Source organism: Salvelinus alpinus, chromosome 3 (assembly GCF_045679555.1).
Source record: "Salvelinus alpinus chromosome 3, SLU_Salpinus.1, whole genome shotgun sequence".
NCBI classification, from domain to species: domain Eukaryota; kingdom Metazoa; phylum Chordata; class Actinopteri; order Salmoniformes; family Salmonidae; genus Salvelinus; species Salvelinus alpinus.
In genome coordinates, this window is record NC_092088.1 from 60,297,904 (window position 1) to 60,325,403 (window position 27,500).

General features: G+C 45.1%; 1 protein-coding gene across 1 annotated transcript in view; it reads left to right on the forward strand.

Annotated features, from left to right (window-relative positions):
* The window catches only part of LOC139571056 (leucine-rich melanocyte differentiation-associated protein-like), a 394,808-nt gene that overhangs the window by 4,152 nt on the left and 363,156 nt on the right, over positions 1-27,500 (forward strand). The gene's annotated exons all lie outside the window — the stretch shown is intronic.

The window sequence follows — 27,500 nt, forward strand, 5'->3', positions numbered from 1 at the left end:
CCTCACTGTATATAACGTTTTGGGCGACCCGACCAAATTCACATAGAAATGGGAGTTCTAGATTTTTCATTCCTGTTGAAAGCAAATCTAAGAAGTGGTAGATCTGTTCCCAAGCGATTTCTGTATAGTGCATTTTTAAGGAAGATACCACTATGTAATAATTTCCTTCATTAATACGTTTTTATAAATTATTATATGCATATATACTGAACAAAAATATACGCGCAGCATGCAACAATTTCAAAGATTTTACTGAGTTACAGTTAATAGAAGGAAACCAGTCATTTGAAATAAATAAATTAGGCCCTAATCTATGGATTTCACATGACTGGACAGGGGCTCAGCCATGGGTGGGCCTGGGAGGGTATAGACCTACCCACTTGGGAGCCAGATCCACCCACCGGGGAGCCAGGCCCAGCCAATCAGAATACGTTTTTTTCCCACAAAGGGGTTTTGTTACAGCCCCCCCCCCCCCCCCCAATTGCATGCTTCCTCAAACCTTGAGACATCTGTGGCATTGTGTTGTGTGACAAACTGCTCATTTAAAGTGTCCTTTTATTGTACCCAGCACAAGGTGCAACTGTGTAATGATTATGCTGTTTAATCAACTTCTTGATATGCCACACCAGTCAGGTGGATGGATTATCTTGGCAAAAGAGAAATGCTCACTAACAGGGATGTAAACAAACAGGGATGTAAACAAACAAAACAACATTTTAGAGAAATATGAATTTTGTTTGTATGGAAAATGTCTGGGATTTTTTATTTCAGCTCATGAAACATGGTACCAACACTTTACATGTTGTATTTATCTTTTTGTTCAATGTACTATTTAAAGTCATGTTGCCACCATATATCAATATATCTTATATCCTATATGGATTAAGATGGAAAGATCCCAATGTGCCCATTGGAGACCATCTTTAGACATGACTCACTCCGTTCTTTCTAAAAGGTTCAATTTTAGTGCCAGGCATTATGATTTTCAAATGTTCCTTTTTGAATTTACATTGTGCCTGGCTGGCATCGTCATTAAATCGGAAACTAGCACATTCAACTCATACAAGTCTGTATTTGACGTCCATCCATGTCTGATGGCGTGGAAACCGGCCGCTAGGGGCAACAGTGAGTGCTTTTACCTTAAAGTAGGTTTCGGTTTTGCTAGGGCGTTGTGGACGGGTATTGCAGATGGGGATAAGCATCAGCCTGAACTTAACCCTAACCTTAAATATTTGGAGTTAATGGTTAAAGTTAACTTTTAACACATTTGGAACAACTTCAACTGCATTTTTTTTTAGATACTTTCTTTTCACGTACATCAGATTAGTTACAGTAACAATCTTTTGAATTGGACAATTTTCAGGTAGGAAACCCATTTTTCCCAGTATTCTTGGCCTCATGTTCTTAAAGCAAAGGTCATACGCTCCATATAGTGTATTTATTTAATATACTATATGTAATGTCTACACATTGTGTCATGATGGGGGGGGTCTTTTTGTAGCCATTTCCTAGTGATAGCCTTTTTACTGGCTGCCAGTAGGATCTCCAGCAGGTACTTGTCTCTATTGTGTAAGTTATCAGGTATTTCACCCAAATACAAAAAATTAATGTTTTGTTCCATGTCAAAACCCATTATTTTTCCAATGTTAGATCTTATTTCTCCCCAGTAAGATTCAATAGCAGGGCGGGACCAAAAAATATGTGAGTGATCCGTTGTTGATAACCCGCATTCTCTCCAAAATGGGTGTTGGGAGCCAGTGTGTTTGGTTTCAGTTTAGGTGTTATGAAGACACGTATAACATTCTTCCAACAGAATTCTTACCAAGACCTTGAGTTGGTGGAGCTTAATTGAGTCGTAACATGTTCATCCATGTTCATCCATGTTATCAGTTATTTCAATGTTAAGTTCCTCCTCCCACAAAATTTGAAATTTGAGAAACATGGATTGATCTAATTCTGACGTGAGAGCTGGTAGAGTTAGCTACCTGTCATAGATGTGAGAGGAGCAACATCTTTGCCATATCTGCATTAAGTGCAATTTAATATGTTCACATTATGTGCATTATGTGGTTTGGCATGTCATAGGGACATCAAAGACCATGTGAGAGCATCAAGCTGCGTACCAAATGGCACCCTATTTACTAAATAGGAGCACTATATAGGGAATAGGGTGCCATTTGTGAGACTCTCAGAGCAGCAGAGAGATGGGTTGGCTGGTACCAAGCTGTGGCCGGATAAAAGGCCTGATCAATAAATGTGACATGTTAATGCAGGGGCCAAATAAAATAAAAGACCCTTCTGACAGGACCTGAAGAATCACCTTGTGGCAGCTGGTTCAGAGGGATGGACTGGGGGGAGGGGGGGGGGGTGTGCTGTCTCAGTCATCTCAGCAGCAGGACTGGCAAAATTGATCTGACAACTAAAAGAGGAGAGAGGATGGTTAGAAGGTGCTTTTGTTTCAAAAACCCTTTCTTGACCTGTCAGGGCCTTGAAAGGCCTCTGAATGGAGGCTCTTTTTGTCACGTCGTCGAAAATTGTCGTCGTCTTAAGGCAGTTATCTGTGCTGGAAATGTGGATTCTTCTTGTTTAATTGATTCACTTTGTGCCCGAGTCCTGTCACATTAATAATTGCTAAGTCCCGTGCCCCTGCCCAGTGTTTCATGAATAAATGTGTGCTTATCGGAGCATTAATATTCCTAATGAACCGCAGCGATTGGAAAACGAGCGTTGCCTTGACTGGAGTTTGATTTGCCTGCCTTTTCATTCGCTGAGGGTGTCAAACTCTGAATGTTTCAGACATGATTGCCCCCCTTGAATGCGAAACAAAGGCAATGTGGTAGAATTTGTAAACTGCATACTTCTTCAATGTATGTAATAGTGTTATACTGGTTTGTCATAGGGTGTTTCTATGTTGGGTTTTGAGTTGTTATTACACAGTTAACAATTAGTAGGCTAAATGTTTTAGTAAATATGTTGTCATTCAAAAGCTGATGACATTATTTTCCCATCAGCTTAATCTTTAATAATATCTTAGTAGCCTTGGGCGGTATACCGGGGTATTTGGAAGTAGCCTTGGGATAGTTTTTCAGTACCGTCAATACCTATTTCTTAGTATTTTTTAAAATAAATGTGAATATTTGTAGCTTCTTTCTAAATAAATACCTGCAGTCAACTTGTGCAATACATTAGGAGATGAAGCATATCGTGTACTTCATTTCACCTGCCACATTCTTTTTCATTATGAAGCTTACCAGTATGCACCAGTCACATGGTGTTTGTTTACAAGCACCCAATGACAAGAGACTGGCGCCTTGTGAGTCACTCACTGTTGTGCAGCAGGCACCAGGTGATCTAGTTACAGTATGAAATTCACAACTAAATGTTTTCCAGCTAGATATTGTATAATTATTAAGTAAACTGTCTAAAATGTGCTAAATGCAGTTGTGCATTTGGTTTGCTAATTTAGTAGCTAGTTATCTAGCTAAGTCACAGCAGAGAATCCCCTCCTGGTAACAGCAGAGAATCCCCTCCTGGATCAAGATTCTTGCTGTCGAATATTTGTTTTGTGCGTGCAACAAGCTGTGAGTAGCATTTTTTTGTTATTTGCATAATTTTATGAGCTGGGATGTCAGTCTTGCAAATAGTTCATGTTAGAAACCAGGTCTCCATCCAACCTTTTTATGCGAACCCAAGCCTATGGGTTCGAAGCTTCAACCTCGCAGCACACTTACACACACCAACTGATTAATGAACTGCTGAATGTTTTCTTTTCACTTGCTTTGTTTGTTCTTTTCCAAGTTAAGTCTATCTCTAAGAAGCTACCCAGGAAAGGGCTGAAATAGCCTATATTAATATATGTAGCCTTAGAAATGTTTATTTAACTAGGTTAAGACCAAATTCCTATTAAATAAGGTTCATGAAATCAATAACTTGATAACATCAGATAACATTCATATATTAGCCATTTCTGAGACTCGCATGGATAATTCCTTTAATGATACAGCAGTAGCAATAAAAAGGTATAACATCTATAGAAAAGACAGAAATGCTTATGGGAAGGTGTTGCTATATATATATATATATATGTATATATATTCAGAGCCATATCCCTGTAATGCTTAGAGAAGATCTGATGTCAAGTGTTATTGAAGTGCTTTGGTTGCAGGTTCACCTGCCTCATCTAAATACTATTATTTTGGTCTGTTGCTATAGGCCACCAAGTGCTAACAGTCAGTATCTAAATAATGTGTGTGAAATGCTTGATAGTGTATGTGATGTAAACAGAGAGGTCTACTTTAGTTGGGTACCTAAATATTGATTGAGTTTCATCAAGCTGTCAACTCAAGAGGAAGCTTTTCACTTGAACTAGTGTAATCTGGTTCAGGTATAAATCAACCCCCATGGTTTTTACAAACACTACAGGAACAAGATATTCCACATGTATTGATCATGTTTTTACTTCTACTGTATAACTGTGTTCTAAAGCTGTATCTGTACTCATTGGATGCAGGGATCACAATATAGTGGTTATATCCAGGAAAGCCAACATTCCCAAAAGCTGGGCCTAAAATATTGTAAAAGAGATCATAGATTTTTTTTTTCCTGCGACTCTTATGTGGATGATGTTACAAATATTTGTTGGTCTGGTGTGATTAATGAGGAGCATCCAGATGCTGCACTTGATGCATTTATGAAATTGCTTCTTCCAATAATTGATAAACATGCACCTGTTAAGAAATTGACTGTTAACTGTTAAGGTTCCATGGATTGATGAGGAATTGAAAAACTGTATGGTTGAAAGATGGGACAAAAGGATTGGCTAATAAGTCACTGAACATCTGACTGGCTCACTTACTGCAAATTGAGAAAATATGTGACTAAACTCAACAAAAAGAAGAAGAAACGGTATTATGAAGCCAAGATCAATGATATAAAGAATGATGGGAAAAAAACGTTGGAGTACTTTAAAATAAATTATGGGCAGAAAGACAAATTAAACTCCGTCTTTCATCGAATCAGATGGCATCACAAAACCATTTGATGTTGGCAATTATTTTTATGATTTCTTCATTGACAAAGTGGGCAAAGTTAGGCAGGAAATCCCAACAACGAACAGTGAGACATCGTATTCATGCATAAAAAAACAAATCATGAAGGAAAAGCATTGTAAGTTTGCATTTTGTAAAGTTAGTGTGGAAGAGGTGAAACATTATTGTTATCGCTCAATGACAAACCTCCTGGCACTGACAACTTAGATGGAAAGGTACTGAGGATGGTAGCTGACTCTATGGCCACTCCTATCTGTCATAACTTTAATCTGAGTCTAGAGGAAGGTGTTTGTCCTCAGGCCTGGAGGGAAGCCAAAGTCATTCCGCTAGCCAAGAGTGGTAAAGCGGCCTTTACTGGTTCTAACAGCAGACCTGCCAGCTCTTAGCAAATACACTCAGCAAAAAAAGAAACGTCCTCTCACTGTCAACTGCATTTATTTTCAGCAAACTTAACATGTGTAAATATTTGTATGAACATAAGATGTAACAACTGAGACATAAACAAAACACGTTCCACAGACATGTGACTAACAGAAATTTTATAATGTGTCCCTGAACAAAGGGGGGGGGGAATCAAAAGTAACAGCAGTATCTGGTGTGGCCACCAGCTGAATTAAGTACTGCAGTGCATCTCCTCCTCATGGACTGCACCAGATTTGCCAGTTCTTGCTGTGAGATGTTACCCCACTCTTCCACCAAGGCACCTGCAAGTTCCCAGACATTTCTGTGGGGAATGGCCCTAGCCCTCACCCTCCAATCCAACAGGTCCCAGACGTGCTCAATGGGATTGAGATCCGGGCTTTTCGCTGGCCATGGCAGAACACTGACATTCCTGTCTTGCAGGAAATCACACACAGAACGAGCAGTATGGCTGGTGGCATCATCATGCTGGAGGGTCATGTCAGCATGAGCCTGCAGGAAGGGTACCACATGAGAGAGGAGGATGTCTTCCCTGTAACGCACAGCGTTGAGATTGCCTGCAATGACAACAAGCTCAGTCTGATGATGTTGTGACTCACCGCCCAGACCATGACGGACCCTCCACCTCCAAGTCAATCCCGCTCCAGAGTTCAGTCCTCGGTGTAACGCTCATTCCTTTGACCACCACCCCTGGTGAGACAAAACCGCGACTCGTCAGTGAAGAGCACTTTTTGCCAGTCTGTATCTGTTCCAGCGACGGTGGGTTTGTGCCCATAGGCGACGTTGTTGGCGTTGATGTCTGGTGAGGACCTGCCTTACAACAGGCCTACAAGCCCTCAGTCCAGCCTCTCTCAGCCTATTGCGGACAGTCTGAGCACTGATGGAGGGATTGTGCGTTACTGTTTTAACTCAGGCAGTTGTTGTTGCCATCCTGTACCTGTCCCGAGGACGATCAGTTGTCCGTCCTGTCTCCCTGTAGCGCTCTCTTACTCATCTTACAATATGAACATTGCAATTTATTGCCCTGGCCATATCTGCAGTCCTCAAGCCTCCTTGCAGCATGCCTAAGGCACGTTCACGCAGATGAGCAGGGACCCTGGGCATCTGTCTTTTGGTGTTTTTCAGTCAGTAGAAGTACCTCTTTAGTGTCCTAAGTTTTCATAACTGTGACCTTAATTGCCTACCGTCTGTAAGCTGTTAGTGTCTTATCGACCGTTCCACAGGTGCATGTTAATTAATTGTTTATGGTTCATTGAACAAGCATGGGAAACAGTGTTTAAACCCTTTACAATGAAGATCTGTGAAGTTATTTGGATTTTTATGAATTATCTTTGAAAGACACGATCCTGAAAAAGGCACGTTTCTTTTTTATTGCTTAGTTTATACATTTTAAAACATTTTTTAAAATGTAACCTTTATTTAAGTAGGCAAGTCAGTTGAGAACAAATTCTTATTTACAATAACGGCCTGCCGGGGAACAGTGGGTTACTGCCTTGTTCATTGGCAGAATGACAAGTTTTACCCTGTCAGCTCGGGGATTCGATCCAGCAACCTTTCGGTTACTGACCCAACACTCTAACCACTAGGCTACCTGCCGCCCCAAATATATATACACAGTACCAGTCAAAAGTTTGGGGACACCTATTCCAGGGTTTTTCTTTTCTTTTCACTATTTTCTACATTGTAGAATAATATTGAAGACATCAAAACTATTAATTAACACATATGGAATCATGTAGTAACCAAAAAAGTGTTAAACAATTCTAAATATATTTTTATATTTTAGATTCTTCAAGGTAGCCAACCTTTGTCTTGATGACTGCTTTGCACACTCTTGGCACACTCTTGGCATTCTCTCAACCAGCTTTACCTGGAATGCTTTTCCAACAGTCTGGAAGGAGTTTCCACATATGCTGAGCACTTGTTGGCTGCTGTTCCTTCACTCTGCAGTCCAACTCATCACAAACCATCTCAATTGGGTTGAGGTCGGGTGATTGTGGAGGCCCGGTCATCTGATGCAGCACTCCATCACTCTCCTTGGTAAAATAGACCTTACACAGCCTGGAGGTGTGATTTGGGTCATTGTCCTGTGGAAAAACAAATGGTAGGCTCACTAAGCGCAAACCAGATGGGAGGGCCTGTCTCTGCAGAATGCTGTGGTAGCCATGCTGGTGCCTTGAATTCTAAATAAATCACAGACAGTGTCACCAGCAAAGCATCCCCACATCATCACACTTTCTCCTCCATGCTTCACGGTGGGAACCACATATGCAGAGGTCATCCATTCACCTACTCTGTGTCTCCCAAAGACACGGCGGTTGGAACCATAAATCTAAAATTTGGACTCCTCAGACCAAAGGACAGATTTCCACCGGTCTAATGTCCATTGCTCGTGTTTCTTGGCCCAAGCAAGTGTCTTCTTCTTATTGGTGTCCTTTAGCAGTTGTTCTTTGCAGCAATTCCACCATGAAGGCCTGATTCACGCAGTCTCCTCTGAACAGTTGATGTTGATCTGTCTGTTTGTAGGAGAGTTCAAATGGTTATTCCATCAAACTTCAAATAATTAGAAAGATACATAACGCAGAACAGAACAACCAGGTTGAGGGTCAGTGGCCAAAGCCTGCGAACAGGAATATTCCAAGTTCAGACAGAAGGGGGGAGTCAGATCGCTATGATCAACAGGAACTTTACTTTTGGTGTCTATTTTTAATTGTTGCACTACTGGTGCTGCCTGTTGACGTTAGGTAGGCAGCTACAGTAGCTGAATGATGTTAACATATTCAGGTTTTGTTTCATTAAATGTATTTTATTTCATCTGGGTGCTTGTGTCACCTACTAACACCCTGGTACTACCCATAGCTCCCGTTCTCCTCAGTCCGAGAAAACACTGAGAGAAAGGTATGTGTTGCAGATTACTCCTTTTGTAGAAGTCCATAATGTGAAATAAATAAAACATCCCAAGGTTAATGCTGTAGCGTTGCATTATGGGAGATGTCGTTTTGTCCTCTACGGGCTGAATGGAATAGAGGCGATTTCACGTTGTAACTTGTTTATGTTGCAGTGTTTTTGTACATGAGTTGTTGTATTTTGGTACTGTCAACACTGAAAGCACCTAGCAATGTATTGGGGATGTGAGACAGGATATGTGTTTTACCTTTCTTCATGCTCCTGTGTAGAACAACTTGTCAGATGGTGCATTGGAGACTGATGTGTTCCTGTCCTGTCTTTTCACAATACTATTGCAGGTATGGTTCTATTGTCTAAGAATTAAGATGATACATTCTTTGTATTAAGGACTGGTTATTATTTTATAGTATACATTATGGATTTATGTATGAGTGTGATTGTGTGAGTCCGAGAAAACACTGAGAGAGAAAGAACAACTTGTCAGATGGTGCATTGGAGACTGATGTGTTCCTGTCCTGTCTTTTCACAATACTATTGCAGATCAACATAAAAGCCTAAAAGACAGCCGTGGTGTCGCTCTTCATTTCTTGGTTCTCCTGTGGTACATAAGAAACCCGCTACATGTTACTTATTTTCCACCATAATTTGCAAATAAATTCATTAAAAATCCTACAATGTGATTTTCTGGATTTTTTTTCTCTCATTTTGTCTGTCATAGTTGAAGTGTACCTATGATGAAAATTACAGGCCTCTCTCATCTTTTTAAGTGGGACAACTTGCACAATTGGTGGCTGACTAAATACTTTTTTGCCCCACTGTAGCTGCTGGAGCGCGTGTTACGGGTGGGTGCTGCTATGGTGACCAGTGAGCTGAGATAAGGCAGGGCCTTACCTAGCAGAAACTTGTAGATGACCTGGAAGCCAGTGGGTTTGGCGGCGAGTATGAAGCAAGGGCCAGCCAACGAGAGCGTACTGGTCGCAGTGGTGGGTAGTATATGGGGCTTTGGTGACAAAACGGATGGCACTGTTATAGACTGCATCCAATTTGTTGAGTAGAGTGTTGGAGGCTATTTTGTAAATGACATCGCCAAAGTCGAGGATCGGTAGGATGGTCAGTTCTACGAGGGTATGTTTGGCAGCATGAGTGAAGGATGCTTTGTTACGACATAGGAAGCGGATTCTAGATTTAATTTTGGATTGAAGATACATAATGTGAGTCTGGAAGGAGAGTTTACAGTCTAACCGGACACCTAGGTATTTGTAGTTGTCCACATATTCTAAGTCAGAACCGTCCAGAGTAGTGATGCTGGACGGGCGGGCAGGTGCGGGCAGCGATCGGTTGAAGAGCATGCATTTAGTTTTACTTGCATTTAAGAGCAGTTAGAGGCCACGGAAGGAGAGTTGTATGGCATTGAAGCTCGTCTTGAGGTTTGTTAACACAGTGTCCAAAGAAGGGCCAGAGGTATATAGAATGGTGTCGTCTGCATAGAGGTGGATCAGAGAATCACCAGCAGCAAGAGCGACATCGTTGATATATACAGAGAAAAGAGTCGGCCCGAGAATTGAACCCTGTGGCACCCCCATAGAGACTGCCAGAGGTCCGGACAACTGGCCCTCCGATTTGACACACTGAACTCTATCAGAGAAGTAGTTGGTTAACCAGGCGAGGCAATCACTTGAGAAACCAAGGCTGTTGAGTCTGCCGATAAGAATGTGGTGACAGATTTGAAAGCCTTGGCCAGGTTGATGAATACGCCTGCACGGTAATGTCTCTTATCGATGGCGGTTATGTAATGGCTGTCAAAGTCGTTCTCCTCCTCAGTCGAGGAGGAGCATGGATCGGACCAAGATGCGGATTGATAATTGTACATGTTTAATGTAAATAACAAGAAAACACTACAAACTACAAAACAACAAACGTGACATACCTCAAAACAGTCCTGTGTGGTCCAAACACTGACACAGGAAACAAACACCCACAAAAGCCTACTGCCTATGGCTACCTTAAATATGGCTCCCAATCAGAGACAAATGAATGACAGCTGTCTCTGATTGAGACCCAATCTAGGCAGCCATAGACATAACTAGACAACCTAACAAACACTATCCCATACACATACAACACCCATAGACTAACCAAACACACACAACATACAATGCCCACCCCAACTCACGCCCTGACCAACTAAACATAATCAAAATAACATAAAAATAGGTCAGGAACGTGACATAACCCCCCCCCTCAAGGTGCGTACTCCGAACGCACCACCAAAAGTCTAGGGGAGGGTCTGGGTGGGCATCTGTCCACGGTGGTGGCTCCGGCTCTGGACGCTGTCCCCACACCACCATAGTCACTCCCCGCTTCCGTATCCCCCACCCAATGACCACCCTCCAACTAAACCCACCTAACTGAAGGGGCAGCATCGGGATAAGGGGCAGCACCGGGATAAGGGGCAGCACCGGGATGAGGGACGGCAGCTCCGGGCTGAGGGACGGCAGCTCCGGGCTGAGGGACGGCAGCTCCGGGCTGAGGGACGGCAGCTCCGGGCTGAGGGACGGCAGCTCCGGGCTGAGGGACGGCAGCTCCGGACTGGCTGGCGGATCCTGGCTGGCTGGCGGATCCTGGCTGGCTGACGGCTCTGGCCGGTCATGGCTGGCTGACGGCTCTGGCCGGTCATGGCTGGCTGACGGCTCTGGCTGGTCAGATCTGGCGGAAGGCTCTGGCTGATCCGGTCTGGCGGAAGGCTCTGGCTGATCCGGTCTGGCGGAAGGCTCTGGCTGATCCGGTCTGGCGGAAGGCTCTGGCTGATCCGGTCTGGCGGAAGGCTCTGGCTGATCCGGTCTGGCGGAAGGCTCTGGCTGATCCGGTCTGGCGGAAGGCTCTGGCTGATCCGGTCTGGCGGAAGGCTCTAGCGGCTCCTGTCTGGCGGACGGCTCTAGCGGCTCCTGTCTGGCGGACGGCTCTGTAGGCTCATGGCAGACGGGCGGCTTTGCAGGCTCATGGCAGACGGGCGGCTTTGCAGGCTCATGGCAGACGGACAGTTCAGACGGCGCTGGGCAGACGGGCAGTTCAGGCGCCGCTGGGCAGACGGGCAGTTCAGGCGCCGCTGGGCAGACGGGCAGTTCAGGCGCCGCTGGGCAGACGGGCAGTTTAGGCGCCGCTGGGCAGACGGGCAGTTCAGGCGCCGCTGGGCAGACGGGCAGTTCAGGCGCCGCTGGGCAGACGGCAGACTCTGGCCGGCTGAGACGCACTGTAGGCCTGGTGCGTGGTACCGGAACTGGAGGTACCGGGCTAAGGACACGCACCTTCAGGCTAGTGCGGGGAACAACAACAGGGCACACTGGACTCTCGTGGCGCACTCTAGGCCTGGTGCGTGGTACCGGAACTGGAGGTACCGGGCTGAGGGCACGCACCTTAGGGCGAGTGCGGGGAGAAGGAACAGTGCGTACCGGGCTCTGGAGACGCACAGGAGGCTTGGTGCGTGGTGCCGGAACTGGAGGCACTGGGCTGGAGACACGCACCATAGGGAGAGTGCGTGGAGGAGGAACAGGGCTCTGGAGATGCACTGGAAGCCTGGTGCGTGGTGTAGGCACTGGTGGTACTGAGCTGGGGTGGGAAGGTGGCGCCGGATATACCGGACCGTGAAGGAGGACACGTGCTCTTGAGCACCGAGCCTCCCCAACCTTACCAGGTTGAATGGTCCCCGTAGCCCTGCCAGTGCGGCGAGGTGGAATAGCCCGCACTGGGCTATGCAGGCGAACCGGGGACACCACCTGTAAGGCTGGTGCCATGTACGCCGGCCCGAGGAGACGTACTGGAGACCAGATACGTTGGGCCGGCTTCATGGCACTCGGCTCGATGCCCAACCTAGCCCTCCCAGTGCGGCAAGGTGGAATAGCCCGCACTGGGCTAAGCACGCGTACTGGGGACACCGTGCGCTTTACCGCATAACACGGTGTCTGACCAGTACGACGCCCTCTCACTCCACGGCAAGCCCGGGGAGTTGGCTCAGGTATCCTACCCGGCTTCGCCACACTCCCCTTTAGCCCCCCCCCAAGAAATTTTTGGGTGAGCCTCTCGGGCTTCCAGCCTCTCATACGTGCTGCCTCCTCATACCAGCGCTCCTGGGCTGTGGCTGCCTCCTTCTCCTCCCGAGAGCGGCGATTCTCTCCCACCTTAGCCCAGGGTCCTTCTCCATTGAAAATTTGCTCCCAACTCCATTCCTCCTCTCTCCATTGCTTTAGTTCTTGCCCTCCTTCCTCAATCCGCTTGGTCCTGTTGTGGTGGGTGTTTCTGTAATGGCTGTCAAAGTCGTTCTCCTCCTCAGACGAGGAGGAGCATGGATCGGACCAAGATGCGGATTGATAATTGTACATGTTTAATGTAAATAACAAGAAAACACTACAAACTACAAAACAACAAACGTGACATACCTCAAAACAGTCCTGTGTGGTCCAAACACTGACACAGGAAACAAACACCCACAAAAGCCTACTGCCTATGGCTACCTTAAATATGGCTCCCAATCAGAGACAAATGAATGACAGCTGTCTCTGATTGAGACCCAATCTAGGCAGCCATAGACATAACTAGACAACCTAACAAACACTATCCCATACACATACAACACCCATAGACTAACCAAACACACACAACATACAATGCCCACCCCAACTCACGCCCTGACCAACTAAACATAATCAAAATAACATAAAAATAGGTCAGGAACGTGACAGGTTATGATATCATTTAGGACCTTGAGCGTGGCTGAGGTGCACCCATGACCAGCTCTGAAACCAGATTGCGTAGCGGAGAAGGTACGGTGGGATTCGAAATTGTCGGTGATCTGTTTGTTAACTTGGCTTTTGAAGACCTTAGAAAGGCAGGGTAGGATAGATATAGGTCTATAGCAGTTTGGGTCTAGAGTGTCTCCCCCTATGAAGAGGGGGATGACCGCGGCAGCTTTCCAATCTTTGGGAATCTCAGACGATACGAAAGAGAGGTTGAACAGGCTAGTAATAGGGGTTGCAACAATTTCGGTAGATACTTTTAGAAAGAGAGGGTCCAGATTGTTTAGCCCGGCTGATTTGTAGAGGTCCAGATTTTGCAGCTCTTTCAGAACATCAGCTATCTGGATTTGGGTGAAGGAGAAATGGGGGAGGCTTGGGCGAGTTGCTCTGGGGGGTGCAGGGCTGTTGATCGGGGTAGGGGTAGCCAGGTGGAAAGCATGGCCAGCCTTAGAAAAATACTTCTTGAAATTCTCAGTTATAGTGTATTTATCGGTGGTGACTGATTTTCTGCTTGAAAAAGCTAGCCTTAGCTTTCCTAACTGCCTAAATGTGTTGGTTTTAGAAGATATCAAGGTCTGCATTTATGTTCCTTGTACTTGATCGCATCACATTAACAACTTGATGTTCAGAATCAAATATTTATATCTCTGACATTTTACTAATTCATTATTAATATTTAATTTGGTTAAGGAGGAATCTTAATGTCAGATATCATTACTGGACTTCAAAGGATTGTCTGGACAGAAGAGAAGCAATCAAGTATTACCCAAGCCATTTGGGACTGATTAGTATTGGTTGATTGATTGTTGTGGATTAGTTGTTGGATTGGGCTACAAACCATTCCCTCTAAATTTGTATTACTGGTGAGGCTTGTATTCATGTCATCAAACTTTTCCAGCTCCCACCATCTCTTAGGGCCAGTATTTCATTTCTGACCACATGAGCTGACCAACAAAAACTCTGGTTCCTGTACGTTCAGGAGTTTTTCCGGGTCAGGTCATGTTGTCATGAAAAACTCTTGTCCCTGGCCTAGTGATAAATTGCGTAGCGTAAATGGACCACCCTTTAATAAAAGCTTTCTCTGTGATGATTGGAGGCTGTGAAGATCACATGATTCCTCTCTGAGGCCACGGTTGAGTGGAACTGTGAAATTCAATTAGCGAGCAGACATGTGATGGTGATAAAAGAACCAAGAACTAGAGCGATGAGTCTTGGCATAGCCTCTCTCTCTCTCTCTCTCTCTCTCTCTCTTTTCTTTCTCTCTCCCACTCTGGGTTTTAGTTATCCCCATAAGAACTTCCCTTGAGGACAAAGGAACCCAGTCACACGGCCTAATATAATAGAGGGACTGGCTGTCCCTGCGTTGTGTGATGAAATGAGCGGGGATAAAGAGGGCAATGACGTAAAGCTGTGTTTTAAAACACGCGGTCTGTCCCTGATGAGATTAACTTTCTGTGCCACCGCCTTTACTTGTTATGAATCACTTCATAACAAGCGCTTGATGTCTCCTCGCACCTATCAAGAGCCATTTCATGGTACCGCTCTGTGTGTTGACATTTGTGACCCCATTTCAGTGACACCAAAAGTAACCCAAGTGCTAACTGCCTTGACGACTGACACTTTGTCAGACAGTCAGAGTGGACTGGACTGCCTTGAGGGTGATGCACTACTCCATGCCATTCTTGTGGAAGACCGTGCCAGAAAGTATTGCTGCTAATATGCTTATTTCCATCAGCCCAATTGACAGCACTCATCCAGTAACTTGACAATGAGTGCCAATGAAAATGAGGCAGCACCTGTCACTGAGTAGTGTGGGTTTGTGAGTGTGGGTGTGTGTGTGTGGCTGGGCAGTTAATGCCAGGAAATAAAGTTGGTGTAGCAGCCTGTCACACCTACACCTCCTCTCCCCATACCAACCTGTCAGGCTGCCTCATCGATGTGTTGAAAGAATGAGACTTAGAGACACAGAGCCAGATGTGGTTGTTGGAGGACAGGGGTGGATATTGTGTTGTCCATTTAGTTTCGGGTCAAATGGGTGCAGTGTGTGTGACACTGTGTGGTGATGAGAAAAACACTGTGTGTGTGTGAGAGAGACACTATGATAATGGGGAATACAATGTGTGGACACCACTCTTCTATCTGATGGTTACCGTTTGAGCCAGTGTCTGTCGTAGGTGCTTGAATCCGTTACCTGTTTTAATATCACATTTGACACCTGAGGTGTGAGGAGCTACTGTGGCTATGAGGCGTGAGGAGAATAAATACTAACGTTATGTGATCGTTTTAGTGCAACAGACAAGAGTCACCTCCCTCTTCGGATAAACAATGTCATTGAGACTAACAAGTCACGGCTGTATTAGTAAGGAGACATTTGACAGGTGTCCTCCTTGTCAACACCACGCTCGACTTCAATTTTCACATCATGTCTAAAATATTTTTTTATACGTTAATACTCGGCTGTGTTGTTGTTTCTGATTGCAAGTGAGAGGTATGGGGCCTGTGTATCCTGTTCAGTCTCATCACATGAAGTAGGCCTATACTGTAGTGGTACTCAGATCAAGTTGGATGCCAAAGATGTACACACACACTGATTTAGTGCCTGTTCTTGTCCAATCTGTTCTAACGAGTCCTGCACATCTTGTGAGGATTGCAGTCATAATAGCTTATAGCTCAAAGTGAGTCATTGGGTCATAATAGCTTATAGCTCAAAGTGAGTCATTGGGTCATAATAGCTTATAGCTCAAAGTGAGTCATTGGGTCATAATAGCTTATAGCTCAAAGTGAGTCATTGGGTCATAATAGCTTATAGCTCAAAGTGAGTCATTGGGTCATAATAGCTTATAACTCAAAGTGAGTCATTGGGTCATAATAGCTTATAGCTCAAAGTGAGTCATTGGGTCATAATAGCTTATAGCTCAAAGTGAGTCATTGGGTCATAATAGCTTATAGCTCAAAGTGAGTCATTGGGTCATAATAGCTTATAGCTCAAAGTGAGTCATTGGGTCATAATAGCTTATAGCTCAAAGTGAGTCATTGGGTCATAATAGCTTATAGCTCAAAGTGAGTCATTGGGTCATAATAGCTTATAGCTCAAAGTGAGTCATTGGGTCATAATAGCTTATAGCTCAAAGTGAGTCATTGGGTCATAATAGCTTATAACTCCAACCGTTCAAAAGTTAGAGCCATATTTGTAGGAAGAAAACAGAAACCACTCTGTCACAACCACATTTAGCGGATATCGGAGGTTACTCACAGAACCGCTGTTTTCTAAACCAGGGTTTCCCCAAATTCTGTCCTCGGGACCCCAAGGTTGCAAGTTTTGGTTTTTGTCCTAACACTACACAGCTGATTCAAATAATCAAAGCTTGATGATTGGTTATTTGAAAACAAAACTTGCAACCTTGGGGTCCCGTACGTACGTACGTACATACATACATACATACATACATACATACATACATACATACATACATACATACAGTTGAAGTCGGAAGTTTACATACAGTTGAAGTCATTAAAACTCGTTTTTCAACCACTCCACAAATTTCTTGTTAACAAACTATAGTTTTGGCAAGTCGGATAGGACATCTACTTTGTGCATGACGCATGTCATTTTTCCAATAATTGTTTACGGACAGATTATTTCATTTATAATTCACTGTATCACAATTCCAGTGGGTCAGAAGTTTACATACACTAAGTTGACTGTGCCTTTAAACAGCTTGGAAAATTCCACAAAATTATGTCATGGCTTTAGAAGCTTCTGATAGGCTAATTGACATCATTTGAGTCAATTGGAGGTGCACCTGTGGATGTATTTCAAGGCCTACCTTCAAACTCAGTGCCTCTTTGCTTGACATCATGGGAAAATCAAAAGAAATCAGCCAAGACCTCAGACAAAAAATTGTAGACCTCCACAAGTCTGGTTCATCCTTGGGAGCAATTTCCAAACGCCTGAAGGTACCACGTTCATCTGTACAAACGATAGTACGCAAGTATAAACACCATGGGACCACGCAGCCGTTCACATCGCTCTGGAAGGAGACGCATTCTGTCTCCTAGAGAGGAACGTACTTTGGTGCGAAAAGTGCAAATCAATCCCAGAACAACAGCAAAGGACCTTCAAATCAAATCAAATCAAATCAAATTTTATTAGTCACATACACATGGTTAGCAGATGTTAATGCGAGTGTAGCGAAATGCTTGTGCTTCTAGTTCCGACAATGCAGTAATAACCAACAGTAATCTAACCTAACAATTCCACACTACTACCTTACACACACACACAAGTGTAAAGGGATAAAGAATATGTACATAAAGATATATGGATGAGTGGTGGTACAGAACGGCATGGCAGATGCAGTAGATGGTATAGAGTACGGTATATACATATGAGATGAGTACTGTAGGGTATGTAAACATAAAGTGGCATAGTTTAAAGTGGCTAGTGGTACATGTATTGCATAAAGATGGCAAGATGCAGTAGATGATATAGAGTACAGTATATATACATATGAGATGGGTAATGTAGGGTATGTAAACATTGTATTAAGTGGCATTGCTTAAAGTGGCTAGTGGTACATTTTTACATAATTTCCATCAATTCCCATTTTTAAAGTGGCTGGAGTTGAGTCAGTATGTTGGCAGCGGCCGCTAAATGTTAGTGGTGGCTGTTTAACAGTCTGATGGCCTTGAGATAGAAGCTGTTTTTCAGTCTCTCGGTCCCTGCTTTGATGCACCTGTACTGACCTCGCCTTCTGGATGATAGCGGGGTGAACAGGCAGTGGCTTGGGTGGTTGTTGTCCTTGATGATCTTTATGGCCTTCCTGTGACATCGGGTGGTGTAGGTGTCCTGGAGGGCAGGTAGTTTGCCCCTGGTGATGCGTTCTGCAGACCTCACTACCCTCTGGAGAGCCTTACGGTTGTGGGCGGAGCAGTTGCCGTACCAGGCGGTGATACAGCCCGACAGGATGCTCTCGATTGTGCATCTGTAGAAGTTTGTGAGTGCTTTTGGTGACAAGCCGAATTTCTTCAGCCTCCTGAGGTTGAAGAGGCGCTGCTGCGCCTTCTTCACAACGCTGTCTGTGTGGGTGGACCAGTTCAGTTTGTCCGTGATGTGTACACCGAGGAACTTAAAACTTTCCACCTTCTCCACTACTGACCCGTCGATGTGGATAGGGGGGTGCTCCCTCTGCTGTTTCCTGAAGTCCACAATCATCTCCTTTGTTTTGTTGACGTTGAGTATGAGGTTATTTTCCTGACACCACACTCCGAGGGCCCTCACCTCCTCCCTGTAGGCCGTCTCGTCGTTGTTGGTGATCAAGCCTACCACTGTAGTGTCATCCGCAAACTTGATGATTGAGTTGGAGGCGTGCATGGCCACGCAGTCGTGGGTGAACAGGGAGTACAGGAGAGGGCTCAGAACGCACCCTTGTGGGGCCCCAGTGTTGAGGATCAGCGGGGTGGAGATGTTGTTACCTACCCTCACCACCTGGGGGCGGCCCGTCAGGAAGTCCAGGACCCAGTTGCACAGGGCGGGGTCGAGACCCAGGGTCTCGAGCTTGATGACGAGTTTGGAGGGTACTATGGTGTTAAATGCTGAGCTGTAATCGATGAACAGCATTCTCACATGGGTATTCCTCTTGTCCAGATGGGTTAGGGCAGTGTGCAGTGTGGTTGCGATTGCGTCGTCTGTGGACCTATTGGGTCGGTAAGCAAATTGGAGTGGGTCTAGGGTGTCCGGTAGGGTGGAGGTGATATGGTCCTTGACTAGTCTCTCAAAGCACTTCATGATGACGGAAGTGAGTGCTACGGGGCGGTAGTCGTTTAGCTCAGTTACCTTAGCTTTCTTGGGAACAGGAACAATGGTGGCCCTCTTGAAGCATGTGGGAACAGCAGACTGGGATAAGGATTGATTGAATATGTCCGTAAACACACCAGCCAGCTGGTCTGCGCATGCTCTGAGGACGCGGCTGGGAATGCCGTCTGGGCCTGCAGCCTTGCGAGGGTTAACACGTTTAAATGTTTTACTCACCTCGGCTGCAGTGAAGGAGAGCCCGCAGGTTTTGGTAGGGGGCCGTGTCAGTGGCACTGTATTGTCCTCAAAGCGGGCAAAAAAGTTGTTTAGCCTGTCTGGGAGCAAGACATCCTGGTCCTCGACGGGGCGGATTTTCTTTTTGTAATCCGTGATTGACTGTAGACCCTGCCACATACCTCTTGTGTCTGAGCTGTTGAATTTCGACTCGATTTTGTCTCTGTACTGAGACTTGGCCTGTTTGATTGCCTTGCGGAGAGAATAGCTACACTGTTTGTATTCGGTCATGCTTCCGGTCACCTTGCCCTGGTTAAAAGCAGTGGTTCGCGCTTTCAGTTTCACGCGAATGCTGCCGTCAATCCACGGTTTCTGGTTTGGGAATGTTTTTATCGTTGCTGTGGGTACGACATCGTCAATGCACTTCCTAATGAACTCGCTCACCGAATCAGCATATTCGTCAATATTGTTGTTGGACGCGATGCGGAACATATTCCAATCTGCGTGATCGAAGCAGTCTTGAAGCGTGGATTCAGATTGGTCGGACCAGCGTTGAACAGACCTGAGCGCGGGAGCTTGTTGTTTGAGTTTTTGTTTGTAGGCTGGAATCAACAAAATGGAGTCGTGGTCAGCTTTTCCGAAAGGGGGGCGGGGGAGGGCCTTATAAGCGTCGCGGAAATTAGTATAACAATGGTCTAGTGTTTTTCCAGCCCTGGTAGCACAATCGATATGCTGATAGAATTTAGGGAGTTTTGTTTTTAGATTAGCCTTGTTAAAATCCCCAGCTACGATGAATGCAGCCTCAGGGTGTGTGGTTTCCAGTTTACAAAGAGTCAGATAAAGTTCGTTCAGGGCCATCGATGTGTCTGCTTGGGGGGGAATGTATACGGCTGTGATTATGATTGACGAGAATTCCCTTGGTAGATAATGCGGTCGACATTTGATTGTGAGGAGTTCTAGATCAGGTGAACAGAACGACTTGAGTTCTTGTGTGTTGTTATGATGATCACACCACTTCTCGTTAATCATAAGGCATACCCCCCCGCCCCTCTTCTTACCGGAAAGATGTTTGTTTCTGTCGGCGCGATGCATGAAGAAACCAGCTGGCTGCACCGACTCCGTTAGCGTCCCTTGAGTTAGCCATGTTTCCGTGAAGCAGAGCACGTTGCAATCCCTGATGTCTCTCTGGAATGCTACCCGTGCTCGGATTTCATCAACCTTATTGTCAAGAGACTGGACATTGGCGAGTAGTATGCTAGGGAGTGGAGCGCGATGTGCCCGTCTCCGAAGCCTGACCACGAGACCGCCACGTTTTCCCCTTTTTCGGCGTCGCACAGGGTCGCCGGCTGGGATCAGATCCATTGTATTGTGTGGAAGGCAAAACACTGGATCCGTTTCGGGAAAGTCATATTCCTGGTAGGAACGATGATGAGTTGACGTTAATCGTATATTCAGTAGTTCCTCCCGACTGTATGTAATGAAACCTAAGATTACCCGGGGTACCGATGTAAGAAATAACACGTAAAAAAACAAAATACTGCATATTTTCCAAGGAACACGAAGCGAGGCAGCGAGGCAGCCATCTCTTTTCGGCGCCGGAATCTCCAGCACCTTGTGAAGATGCTGGAGGAAACAGGTACAAAAGTACCTATATCCACAGTAAAACGAGTCCTATATCGACATAACCTGAAAGGCCGCTCAGCAAGGAAGAAGGCACTGCTCCAAACCACCATAAAAAAAGCCAGACTACGGTTTGCAACTGCACATGGGGACAAACATTGTACTTTTTGGAGAAATGTCCTCTGGTCTGATGAAACAAAAATAGAACTGTTTGGCCATAATGGCCATCGTTATGTTTGGAGGAAAAAGGGGAGGCTTGCAAGCCGAAGAACACCATCCCAACAGTGAAGCACGGGGGTGGCAGCATCATGTTGTGGAGGTGCTTTGCTGCAGGAGGGACTGATGCACTTCACAAAATAGATGCCATCATGGGGGAGGAAAATTATGTGGATATACTGAAGCAGCATATCAAGACATCAGTCAGGAAGTTAAAGCTTGGTCGCAAATGTGTCTTCCAAATGGACAATGAACCCAAGCATGCTTCCAAAGTTGTGGCAAAATGGCTTGAGGACAACAAAGTCAAGGTATTGGAGTGGCCATGACAAGCCCTGACCTCAATCCTATAGAAAATTTGTGGGCAGATCTGAAAAAGTGTGTGCGAGCAAGGAGGCCTACAAACCTGACTCAGTTACACCAGCTCTGTCAGGAGGAATGGGCCAAAATTCACCCAACTTACTGTGGGAAGCTTGTGGAACGCTACTCTAAACATTTTACCCAAGTTAAACAGTTTAAAGGCAACGCTACCAAATACTAATTGAGTGTATGTAAACTCTGACCCACTGGGAATGTGATGAAAGAAATAAAAGCTGAATCATTCTCTCAACAATTTTTCTGACATTTCACATTCTTAAAATAAAGTGGTGATCCTAACTGACCTAAGACAGGGAATTTTTACAAGGAATGAATGTCAGGAATTGTGAAAAACTGAGTTTAAATGTATTTGGCTAAGGTGTATGTAAACTTCCGACTTCAACTGTATATATACAATGAAATAATATGTTTTGGAGTGGCGGCAACGATTTTGCAATGATCCAATGCTGCTGTTCCCATAGAAATATACTTATGAGAATCATCTGTAGTAGCTGGACTCTGAGGATTATCCCCCCCCCCCCCCACTTACTCAAAGCTGTAGAGAGAGATGAGCCCACATGAAGCTTTTGCATTGCAGATGAACCCTCCTCCACCTGTGTGTGTAGACTTAAGGCTGCTAAGGCTACAGTGCGTCAGCCATGGCAGCCGTTTTGCATTTTAATGACAAATCAAGTACGCTAACTTGCACCAAAGTGCTCTAAATGTCGCCCGGCCTGTCAAAATGAGATGTAAGTAGTCGGATGAAAACAGAACAAAGAAGACAAAGTAGGGAGGGGACCCCCGGTTTCAACTAAGAAATGAAATAAAACCTTGTATGGCCTGTCATCCATGTCGTTTTATATTCATATCTAAAGCACATTATGGTATTACTCCGCCACGCGTCTCACTCATCTGTCTCTCTTAATTCGTCACAGGCGGCGTTCCTTCTTTCAAGTCCCCGTATGTCAACAGGGAGAGGGGCCTGCTAATTGACAAATGAGTGTCACAGACATGAAGTTGTCCTTTTCCATCAGAGCTAGGTAGAAGCTGGGTGTTTGATACAGAACCAGAGAGGGGAGAATATTATTGGCGTAAGCCCAGTAAGGGGCATCAGACTGGGGCTGAAATGAGAAGTGACAATGGGGAGAGCGAGGCTGTCATTGTCTTGGCTGAGTGTTCAATCTGCAGAGATGCCAGTATGCAGATAAAGTGTCAGTTAGGGGGGGTGGAGAGAATATGAAAAAACGTCTAAAGTCTTCAAATCATTTAACTGAGAGTGTGTGTGTGTACATGCAACCGTGTGTGTGTGCCTTGCCGCTGGATCGTATATATTTCATATCTGGTCTATCAGTCCCATTTAGGAGTAATATTTTGGATAACCGGGTGTGTATCTCATTAATTAGGGCAAATAGAGTCTTCCTCCAAACAGATTTAAAACAGAGATGAGAGCGACACTGCCGGCCGACCAGGAAGTATTATATTTATATCAGGAGCTATATGCAATTTCACATCAATTCTGTTCTATTGAAAACACCCCTTTTTAATTTTCATTGGAACAATTTCCACAGTGATGGACTACTCAGGGGATAGTGCAGAGATGGAAGGAGAGAAAATGGAGAGAAAAATAGGACTAGATGGAATTGATACTGAATGGATGTAATGAATTGGTTGCTGTTTTCCCCATCTCGCCAATTTGAATGCGTTTCCTTGTTTGTCTTTGTGCATCTTTGTCCAGTAATGACAACGTGAAATCTCATGGTAGTTGATGAAACACTGTGATATCTTATATGAGGAAATAACAGTAACAGGAAGAGCTTTGTTAACACTTTAAACTGAGTTGACCTTGGTTATTCTCTGAATACTTACGCAACCAACATGCAATGAAAGGAAAATAAAGAAATTGTTTCAAATTAGCTACTCATAGATTAAAATGCAATTAAAATAGAAATAATATTTCAAATAGCATGTAAGTATATCTGTAACTTTATTTGTACAACTTATTGTCAACCCAATGAGTCTCACCACGACCTCTAACCCCTTTTAAACATTGTGTGTTTGAGCTAGACTTATGGGCTGTACCATTGGTCTGTGTGATTAACGGGGGCTGAGCTAGAGGAGTGTTTGTGAGACGGGGCGCATCCAGAAGGGGCCCAGGGGCGGGTCTTTTTACAAAAACGTCTGTAGAGCCTAATGGTTTGAGCAACAAACTATGAAAAGCTGAGACTCACAAACATGACTGGAGTGTTTACGGACATATTCAATCTCTCCCTATCCCAGTCTGCTGTCCCCACATGCTTCAAGATGGCCACCTTTGTTCCTGTACTCAAGAAAGCAAAGGGGACTGAACTAAATGACTATCGCCCCGTAGCACTCTCTTCTGTCATCATGAAGTGCTTTGAGAAACTAGTCAAGGATCATATCACCTCCAACTTACCTGTCACCCTAGACTCACTTTAATTTGCTTACCGCCCCAATAGATACACAGATGACTCATCACCATCGCACTGCACACTGCCTTATCCCATCTGGACAAGAAAAATACCTATATAGCGCAGCCTTAAACACCATAGTACCCTCCAAGCTCATCATTAAGCTTGGGGCCCTAGGTCTGAACCCCACCCTGTGCAACTGGGTCCTGGACTTCCTGACAGACCCCCCCGACCCCCCCAAGGTGGTGAAGGTAGGAAACAACAGTTCCACCCCGCTGATCCTCTACACTGGGGCCCCACAAGGGTGTGTGCTCAGCCCCCTCCTGTACTCCCTGTTCACCCATGACTGCGTGGCCACACATTCCTCCAATTCAATCAAGTTTGCAGACGACACAACAGTAGTAGGGTTGATTACCAACAACGACGAGACAGCCTACTAGGAGGAGGTGAGGGCTCTGGGAGTGTGGTGCCTGGAAAACAACCTCTCCGTCAATGTCAACAAAACAAAGGAGCTGATCGTGAACTTCAGGAAACAGCAGACCATCCATATCGACGGGACCGCAGTGGGGAAGGTGGAAAGTTCCTCGCGTACACATCACTGACAATCTAAGTCCACCCACACAGACAATGTGGTTAAGAAGGCGCAACAGCGCCTCTTCAACCTCAGGAAGCTGAAGAAATTTGGCTCGGCCCTGAAGACCCTCAGAAACCGTTAGTTGCACAATTGAAAGCATCGTCTTGGGCTGTATCACCACCTGGTATGGCAACTGCACCGCCCACAACCTCAGGGCTCTCCAGAGGGTGGTACTGTCTGCCCAACGCATCACTGGGGGCAAACTACCTGCTCTTCAGGACACTTACAGCGCCCGATGTCACAGGAAGGCCAAAAAGATCATCAAGGACATCAACCACCCGAGCCACTGCCTGTTATTTATCAGGTTTCTGCTTTGGCTGACCTTTTTTTTCTTCTTACATTTGTCAATAAAACTCATTAATGCAACTTTTTGACAAATAGTTGTGTATTTTACTTGTAGCCCGGGTTATCCTAAAAATAACATTTTTAAACACTTAATTGTGACGGTAAATATAAGGGCTGGACATGCAGATAAATGAAAAGCCAATTTCTTGGGACTGATAGTGTTAAGTCTGGCCTTTCTTGTTGTCCCTCCAATTTTTATTTTATTTATTTTTATTTCACCTTCTATTTAACCGGGTAGGCCAGTTGAGAACAAGTTCTCATTTACAACTGCAACCTGGCCAAGATAAAGCAAAGCAGTGTGACACAAACAACAACACAGAGTTACACATGGAATAAACAAACGTACAGTCAATAACACAATAGAAAAAGTCTGTATACAGTGTGTGCAAATGGCGTAAGGAGGTAAGGCAATAAATAGGCCATAGTAGCGAAGTAATTACAATTGAGCAAATTAACACTGTAGTGATAGATGTGCAGATGATGATGTGCAAGTAGAAATACTGGTGTGCAAAAGAGCAAAAAGAGTAAATAAAAACAATATGGGGATGAGGTAGGTAGATTGGATGGGCTATTTACACGGCTGTGTACAGCTGCAGCGATCGGTAAGCTGCTCAGATAGCTGATGCTTAAAGTTAGTGAGGGAGATAGAAGTCTCCAACTTCAGCGATTTTTGCAATTCGTTCCAGTCATTGGCAGCAGAGAACTTGAAGGAAAGGCGGCCAAAGGAGGTGTGGGCTTTGGGGATGACCAGTGAGATATACTTGCTGGAGCGCGTGCTACGGGTGTTGTTATGGTGACCACTGAGCTGAGATAAGGTGGAGCTTTACCTAGCAAAGACTTATAGATGACCTGGAGCCAGTGGGTCTGGCGACGAATATGTAGCGAGGGCCAGCCGACGAGAGCATACAGGTAGCCGTGCTGGGTAGTATATGGGGCTTTGGTGACAAAACAAATGGCACTGTGATAGACTTCATCCAGTTTGCTGAGTAGAGTGTTGGAGGCTATTTTGTAAATGACATCACCAAAGTTGAGGATCGGTTAGATAGTCAGTTTTACGAGGGTATGTTTGGCAGCGTGAGTGAAGGAGGCTTTGTTGCAAAATAGGAAGCCGATTCTAGATTTCATTTTGGATTGGAGATGTTTAATATGAGTCTGGAAGGAGAGTTTACAGTCTAGCCAGTCACCTAGGTATTTGTAGTTGTCCACATATTCTAAGTCAGAACCGTCCAGAGTAGTGATGCTAGTCGGGCGGGCGTGTGCGGGCAGCGCTCGGTTGAAGTGCATGCATTTAGTTTTACTAGCGTTTTCAGAGCAGTTGGAGGCCACGGAAGGAGAGTTGTATGGCAATGAAGCTCGTTTGGAGGTTAACACAGTGTCCAAAGAAGGGCCAGAGGTATATAGAATGGTGTCGTCTGCGTAGAGGTGAATCAAGGAATCACCCGCAACAAGAGCGACATCGTTGATATATACAGAGAAAAGAGTCGGCCCGAGAATTGAACCCTGTGGCACCCCCATAGACTGCCAGAGGTCCGGACAACATGCCCTCTGATTTGACAAACTGAACTCTATCAGAGAAGTAGTTGGTGAACCAGGCGAGGCAGTCATTTGAGAAACCAAGGCTGTTGAGTCTGTCAATAAGAATGTGGTGATTGACAGAGTTGAAAACCTTGGCCAGGTCGATAGAAGACGGCTGCACAGTACTGTCTTTTATCGATGGCGGTTATGATATCGTTTAGTACCTTGAGCGTGGCTGAGGTGCACCCGTGACCAGCTCGGAAACCGGATTGCACAGCGGAGAAGGTACGGTGGGATTCGAAATGGTCAGTGATCTGTTTGTTAACTTGGCTTTCGAAGACCGTAGAAAGGCAGTGCAGGATGGATATAGGTCTGTAACAGTTTGGGTCTAGAGTGTCTTTGAAGAGGGGGATGACCGCGGCAGCTTTCCAATCTTTAGTAATCAATCTTTAGGACACTAACCTTATCCTGGAGATGGTTGCTATCAGTTGAACTGTTGATCCTCAGCAGACAAAGCTGGCTTACTACTAGAACTGGTTATAATCTTGTTGTCATGACGTCATCACAACCAGTTTTGCCTTCTGGCTTTGCTGTCATAGAACGCTAAGCGTCCTTTCCTGAATACTCTCCAGACCGACACCAGCCCACCTCAGTCCAGGGTTAGCCAGCTTCTCTGCTATCTGGCTAACGTTCATCAATGCTGTGTGAAAAGCAGAACAGAAACATACCATAGCCTGGAGAGAACTTGTAATGCTAAACACATGACAACTGAGTGTATGTGTGTCTGTGTGTGTTTGTAGACCGGGTTCATCAAAGGTTTCGCTATCTGCATCTGATGCCCATGTGTCAAAGGAAATGGAACCATAGCACTTAGTCAAATGAAATCCCGCTGGAGACGGGGACCTCAATGAACATGACGCCCGCTCAAAGAAAGAAAGGCCGGGGGAATCGTCACCCAGTTACTTCTGCCAGCAAGAGGAAAACATTAGAGTCTTTCCAAATTTGTTTTGAAATGTTCTCGCGGGCAAGTCATGCACTCTCTGTTTTGGTAAGATGACAATCTTGTATCAGATAGAAAATATTTTTCTTCCACACGTTGCAGCCAAACCGCAGCGAGGCAGAAATATGGTCCTGGTTTAGAGCTCTCTGTCTCTGTCTTTCTCTCTCTGTCTTTCTCTCTCTGTCTCTGTC